The 7,728-nt window shown below is 45.6% G+C and overlaps 1 long non-coding RNA gene across 2 annotated transcripts in view; it reads right to left on the bottom strand.

The window, feature by feature from the left end:
* Positions 1-2,054: 2,054 nt before the first annotated feature.
* The window catches only part of LOC149361109 (uncharacterized), a 31,829-nt gene continuing 26,155 nt past the window's right edge, over positions 2,055-7,728 (bottom strand). Inside the window, exons 2-4 of one of the 2 annotated variants that reach the window (XR_016288908.1) lie at positions 7,526-7,674; positions 4,092-4,192; positions 2,055-3,569 (exon numbers count right to left, since the gene is read on the bottom strand). This is a non-coding gene — a long non-coding RNA (uncharacterized LOC149361109). The remainder of the gene's footprint in view (positions 3,570-4,091; positions 4,193-7,525; positions 7,675-7,728) is intronic. The other variant, XR_016288909.1, reaches the window with a different exon arrangement.

Raw genomic sequence — 7,728 nt, 5'->3', positions numbered from 1 at the left:
TCGAAATGTTAACCAACAGATACACGGGCATCTAAGGGAGCCGGTCGGGCTTGCCAGTCGAGGTCCTTTTCGCTGGGCCCGGAAGTACCCAAGGAGCCTTTGCCCGTATAATGCTACCACGTTATCCGCACGTAGTGTAAATAATTGGTGATTGCCTTCCTGCTAAAAGTCACCATAAAGAAAGGAGGACAGGAAAGGGAGAGTTTTCAATGTTCCTTGAAACGTCATTTCGGGCCCCAGATTGTTCCATGGTAGCTTGAAGTGTGTTGCAAATATGTTATGCGGACTGCCAATTTACTAGAATTTAATTATTCTCTGGACGAATTCATTGTATTTACGCAAGTACACTTCAGATACACTGACAACATGCAAATGCCATTTCCTGAAACTCGATTTCGAGCATTAGATTGTTCAACGGCTGCTTAAATTGTGCTGCAAATATGCTAATGCGGACGGCCAGTTTGCCAGAATTTAAGTATTCTCTGGACGAATTAATTGCGCATTTACGCAAACGCACTTCAGATACACTGACAACATGAAAATGCCATTTTCCGAAACACGATTTCGAGCACTCGACTGTTCAACGGCAGCAAGTAGCGTGCTGCAAATGCGTTTAAAAGGACTGATTGCTCGTTAAAATTGAAGTGCACTTCGGACGAATTAACTTCACGTTTTCGAAAGTACACTGCTATTACATTGACAAGATGCTAAAACTGCAAACATATTTTTTCACGTATTTGAAAAGTGCTCAAAGTATGCATTCATTGAGGTATTTTTGGCATATTTTAAGAATATATTTCGAATACCATCGATGAAATTTCTGGACCGTATTCCCTCCTACATATTTTTAATGCATTCGTGAATACAAAATATGTTTAAAATACACTTGAAATAGCCCACTGTATATTCCAAACCTATTAGTTTTCGCTAAGGGTACTCGCCAGCCGATGAGGATTTTTCTTGACGATACCGGACGGAGCATGTTTTTTTGCTGCTGTGAGCGACCTATGCTTTCGATTAAAATCGTAGCGAACCGCGTACTTTGCACAGTACGTCATAACTTTTATAATGTTCCACCTTCTCCAAACTGCGTGGCAGCTTTGTAGAAGCAAAATTCGCTCATGTCTGTGACACGTGGGGCCATGGCCATAGCACAGTAGTTGCTGGCTTAGCGGTAGAAGATAAAAAGCAGCAATGCTTCTCTTACCAAGTTATTCATGAGTGCAGTTCCATGCCATCCGTTATGAGAAAAATTCTCCTTTGTCGTCCACATGCGCCAGATGCTCGCGACATTTGCCACATAACCCATTTCGTAAGAGAACTGCTACATGGTCCTGTAAAAAAAGCGCAGAAATTTCGTGGTGATGCTTGATCAATAGAGGAGTTCGAGGGGTGATAGCATCCCGAACTCTTGGCAGTATTCCAGACAAGGATTAATATTGTTGTTCGCCACCACGCTCTACACAAACATGGCTGATAACTTTCCAAATAAACCGCTTGCATCGCCCAAAGTAGCATTGAAAGGTGTAGATCCCGCATAATCATTTTATTACATATAGGCCAGCCGTGCGAGGGTACAGCTGCATGTGATTTGAAGGTAATGGCGTTAGCATTGACGTAGACAGAATACTACTCTCTGGTGCTACTTTTTGTGCAGTTCAACTGAACAAAGAACACCTCTCATAGCGGCTGGGCTCATCTGGGCTGTTATCATTTCTTTAGGAGTAACAAGCAACATTCTAAACACGAACTGCTAATTCATGCCCATTAATCCTAACCGAAGTGGCCGCTCTCAATTGAAGATTCTCTGTATAATACAAAATTTATCTGCTTTCAATCCTGGGTTGCGATGAAAGTTTTTTTGTGCGTGTCTAAGCGTACAAACCAAATAAATCGGCCCCACAGGGTGAACCTCAAGTAATGGATCGATGTGCCGGCTGCTATAATAAAAACCTCATTTAAATGCAAGGCGCAAAATATCGTACAGACGCAACGTATTTAACGCGACATCGAACAGACCAAAAAAAAAAGGAAAAGATGAATAACACTTAAGAAAGTCCAATTTTCGCTTCCATGAGCAGGTTACGATAACGTTTATAGTGTACGACATGCGCCGCTTTGGCCGATAGCAATTTCGTTTTGATCTTCGGCAGGTCACAACACCACAGTCTCACTAGCGAAAACATTAAACAATCTGCTAAAGGTCAGTGTAACTTTCTTAGAGTTGTTCACTGAAGTCTCAGAAGAAGAGAGCCGACTATACAGCCATATTATGCACTTGTCGGCCAACACTGCATGTCCAGTCAAACGTCATGAGAGCGGTGTAGCTAGACGACAGAATTCATCTCCTCTGCATACGTGATACTCGCAGCATAGCCTTTAGCATCCTTGTAACCTTTCTGCATTTAGTGAAATTCAACCAGGTGATCATTGCCTCTATCGCCGCAGTGCTGCAGGCGAAAGACGCATACGGAAGTATCGCGCCTCATATACAATGCTTACCTTCAAGGCACTCGTGGCGGGGAAAGTTTTTACACCGCCCGAGCTGCCACACGGCAGCTGCGTTACAACATCTGGTGGCGTGGTACCTCCTTTCGTGACGTCGCTCCTCGAATGCGTGTCGATCTTGCAGTATCCACACATCCATACATATACATGCGGTATCTTGGTCAAATTCATATCTGTACTGTTGGCTCAAGTCTTAAACATTCATTGACATCAGGATTCGTAATTCCAGATGTGAATAAACGACGAGCAGTTCAAGTGGCTCACGCAAAAGTTTGAATGACAGCTGAGATATATGCAATTTATTGCCACTACAGTTCACAGTATCCGTAGGAGACCCACCTAAGTGGTTAATCTTAGCGACTTGCAGGCTGCATTAAAATCCCTCGACAGTCAAAGTTCTGCAGTGTGGTGTACTCGTCGTTCACCGCACCTTCCGCGCTACTGGCCGTGCCGCGAAGGTCTTGCCTCGGTACCGGGCCCATACCGCGTGGTAGCCTAGCTGGGCCCCGTGACCAGCCGTCTCCGTGATATGCCCGATTACTGTCCCCATGGTGTGCACAAAATCTTCCCGAACCATGTTTCCCGCATCAAACGATATGTCTGCCGCACCTATGGTTTCTCCGGATTCGCTTAAAGGCCCAGATTTTCGGCTCCCACGCCACCATGACACCAACCGGCAAGGAGATTATATGGCTAAAAACCAAGCGCAAGCTTGTTTTTTACGGTTCTACCACGGCTATGTGCAGTGTCTCCACGCTGGCCAGCCGTATCCACCACTCCAGCAGCTACTACACGTCTGTGGGTCAAGACTAATCACGATTGCACTGTGTGCTCGCAGCACTGGATTGTGGCCTGATTGCGTGTAGCTCCTTAGTCTTCACGCTCTGCCAGTCTTCTTTTTGTGTGTGTATGTTTGTATGTGGTACCCTTTCATTCAGCCTGTTCATTCTGCACTGTCCCGCTGTCGCGTCCAGTCGTCCCGTCAGTGCCCGTCAAGCCAATGCAGCCTACTAGCCAGAGGACGAAACGTAGGCCTTCCTGAGCCATGTTGCGTGCGCGTTCTCAAAAACATTGCGCAGAAACACGACGATGAAGCAGAGACAAGAGAAAGATGAGCGCCTGGCTCCATGAACCAAAACTGGCCAACATTAGACTGAACTTCGTAACCGCCGACGTCATCACAGGGCTCCCAACCTTACCTGCTAACGCCAAGTTGGGCGGCATGCAAGCTGGGTGTAATGACGCCTCTGAAAGCGTTCGATACCGAAAGCAGATCCGGATACTGGCAAATTATGAAATATTCATTTGATTTTCAAAAGGTGTCATTCCAAATAAAGTCCACCTGAATTAAAGCCCGGCTTGTACTGCCCCGACAAGTAGCGCTGACGGCAAGAGACAAGCTTGCTGAAAGCACTTCAGCCAGTCTTTCAGCAATACTGGGCGCGAGCATAAATACCTCTTTAATCACAAAATTGAGTTTAAGAGCACGCATTTTCAGACACAGAATTAGAAACCATGCAGCCAGCGCAAAATGTATTTAACTACGTGTTATGTATCTGATATCACCTGACATCCCTACTTACACGCCACAGCTTTATGCTCCCGTTGAGCGGAGACACAACAATGCTTGTTGGCGCTACCATTTGGAGAAAATCCCAAGTGGGCGAGACGGTAACTTGCAGAGCTGTGGAAATAAAAATGATTAAAACCCGAGTTAAATTGCAATCGTGAGGTGGCAGCATGACTTAAATGCCATTGTGACATGCATTATGCGAAGTAAATTCAGCACCAGCCTAACTACACCCACTGCAGGGCAAAGACCTCTCCCATGTCTTTCCAATTAACCCTGCCCTTTGCCAGCTACAGGCACCGTATCCTCCCAGACTTCTTAATCTCCTCCGCGCACTTGACTTCCCGCCGCCCCCTCCCATGCTTGCCTTCTTTTGGAATCCACTCCGTTGCTCTTGAAGACCAGCGGTTACCTTGCCTTCGCATTACATGCCCTGCCCTGCCCAAACCCGCTGATTTCGACTAGTAGGTGAGTAAGCCACCTTTGTTCCCTCACCCATTCTGCCTGCTTCCGGTCTACTAGCGTCACACATTTCATCTCCCTTTCTACAGCTCGCACGTTCTCCTGAACTTAAGCAGAATCCTTTTCGTTAGCCTCCACGTTACTGCTCTCTAGATCAGTACCGGCGAGATACAGCAGTTGCATACTCTTTTTTTTGAATTTCTTCTTTATTTATTCTCAGAAACAGTACACAAACTGTTGTTTGGACCCATAGCCTTTGCGGCTAGTGAGGGGTCCAAATACAAAACAAGTACAATATTACTGCAGAACGTGTAAAATAAAAAAAAACTTCAAGATTAACACACACAATTGAATTCATTCCTACATTTCCATGGAAATTAAATAGTGTTTTAAAGATGCCGAGAAGTTATTTTTTTCTTTAACTTCATTAGGGATTTCATTCCACACATGGGCTCGGTTGTATTCTAGGAGTCTCCGGCCGTACATATTGTAACAAGGTGGTAAATTAAATAGATTGTTGGTTGCAGCTCTTGTTTGGTATATGATTCATGCTGAAAGGGAAGTTTAATAATTAGCTGGGTGCCGAACCCGTGGACCCTGAGTTACGCCATCCACGTCAGCCCTAGGCAACTGATGCACATTTTTGTTTAAATACGATATCTTTTACGCTGAAAATAGTCTTACTTGGCTGACACACGAAGAGTGAAGCGCGATGAACGATGCAAAGATGATTTTAATGGCCGTCCGCCTAGCACGAGCGCTCCGCCCCACACCACTGCCAGCTTCGTCTTCGTCACACTACCCGGGGTCAATGAGCTGTTGTTCCGATCGTGAATGAACGACACTGAAAAAGATGCGCATGTTATGGTGATAGGCTTGAGAGGATGGTACAAGAAAAAATGGCAGTTTGGTGGAGTGCTGGCCACCGCGATGAAAGTGATGAGCGAATAAGTCCTGGCACGCGGAGCTTCCGGGCCGCAGTTCACTAGGAGCTCACGGCCGAGACCCTTGGATGCGCGGAACGGCATTTACAGGGGACGATGTCTTCTCATGAGATCGGCGTCTCGGGCACGTGGGATCGGTAGGTTGGGTCATTGCGTCGGTTCCAGTTCGTGGTATCGGTAAGTCGGGGCGGGGTACGGGGCGGGGGAATAACGGCGAGGTCTGCTCGGGTCTGGCAGGCAGCAACACGGCCGGGCGACGCGGACCAGGAAGGAAAGATGCAGAGAGAGGACTCCGAAGCACGATGACCAGGAGGACAAAATTTGGATCATACCCCCCGAGCTCCACTAAACGTTACGTGGTAGTCTGCCGAAGAACGAGGCAAGATGAACGATGGCAAAGAGCTGATTTTAATGGCCGTCGGCCAAGCCCGAGAGCTAAGTCCACCGCCACTGTCAGCTTCATTTTATTCGTCAGAGTATGTCCTATTTACACGAACTATGTAAAAAATTTTAGCAAACGGCTCCAAAGACATCTAAAAATATAGAGCACCATTACCCTAGGCGGGAAGTAAGGCTTAGGAAATCAAGGCTGTGTGACTTTCCAGTTTAAAGCCGGTCTCTTCATAACCCTCCGTCAGTTGAATGATCATTTGGCAGAAATGAGGTTTCGTCAAAACAACTTATTCACAGTGCCGTTCCATCATTCTAGATTTTCATAAGCTGCGTAGTCCAATCAGAGAAAGAAAAACAGATCGAGCGGTTCTTTAACGTACTGCGTTCCGGTGAAAAGTGAAATAAATTAGTTTTTTTCAAGGTCCATTGCAATTCACTCCAGAGCCAAATCGTGTCCTAACAATTGATGAAGAAATAACCGATTGTTTCAGGAACCTCACAGTGGCGGCAGTTGAGAGATGACAAAAAAATGCCCTTTTCTGAAGTCAAGTCCTCACGGGAAATATTTCCGTATGTAGCTTACAGAAGAAACTCTTAGTGCACGGTGAAAATAACATTTTTCACACTCGGGTAAGGATATCATGTCCTGGCAATGCAGAGTACAATAAGCGGTAAATAAAAGTAGGGAAAAGCATTGAAATCGAGTATTTCTACAAGCGTTTTCGCGATCCTGGAAATAAGAACTCTGTTAAAAATGAATCGCAGACAAAGTATAGCAAAAAATACGTAATGAATAAACCGCTATAAACAAGGACGGTCAGAGAAGTTAGCGGATGCAGTCAGCGTGGGCTACGCATAACTAAATTTGGCTGCAAAAACGCTCGAAGTATCGGGTGGGAAGTTTCACTAAAGAACACTAAGCGGCCAGCAATCTGGCGCACATAATGATGGAAAAAACCTAGCCCACCCCCGTTGGAGGCCCGGAAATATAATCACGTCACATTGGTTCTATAGCAGGACAACAACCAAGAGCGTAAAAACTCTAAGGATGCGATGAATAGGAATCCCGACGTAATGAATAATCAGTAAAACATAAGAAATATTTGTTGCTAGAAACAATTTGCAGGCAGTAGCCTTGCCGAATATTGACAGGCCATGTGGAACAAATGTCTGAGTTAGCGCTGTAAAGCCTATATGAGACCTTTCCACTAGTTTTCACTCTGCCTGTACGCGCCAAAAGGTACGCAAAAGTACTTGGAGGGTACACATGTCCATGCCACGCGAGGATTTTCAGCTGGTTTCGATCCCCAAAACCGAAATCACTGACCGGATCTCTTAGCAGGGTACATCTGGACACGAGGAACTACTCCAAACTACTCAATTAAGCGAACAACGTCTCACACGCTAGGCTCGTCTGCGCAGAAAAATGGTGCTACATCATCTGCACGAGCTAATACTTTTTGAACATTATGTGGGATGCGGAAACGTTGAATGGCACTATTCTGCATAATGTTCATAGATAGCTCCTTTAAGTAGAGTGCAGCACAAGTGGCGATAATGGACGGTCGTGATACAGGAGAGGCATTCCGGGTATTAACTTGAGACACTGAATTTCATACAGAGTAAAATGGTGGGTAACATCACTTACCGCGACACCATCAGGCAGTGTCAACATAATATCTCGATTCAACGTACGCATCTGCTCTATTGACATGCTCCTCCTGTTTTCAACCATGATTTATGTCACTCTGACCGATGGTCGTACGGCGTTCTGAATGTACAGATCCTTCAGATGTGCTGGAAAAGAAAGGAGTTTCATCTTGAATACACTTGGCTCTAGGTCAATTACGA

The sequence above is a fragment of the Amblyomma mixtum genome, chromosome 2 (genome assembly GCF_055824585.1).
Source record: "Amblyomma mixtum isolate Tamu chromosome 2, ASM5582458v1, whole genome shotgun sequence".
Taxonomy (NCBI): Eukaryota; Metazoa; Arthropoda; class Arachnida; order Ixodida; family Ixodidae; genus Amblyomma; species Amblyomma mixtum.
The sequence above is the reverse complement of the archived record's forward strand: the minus strand, read 5'-3'. Positions and strand labels throughout refer to the sequence as shown.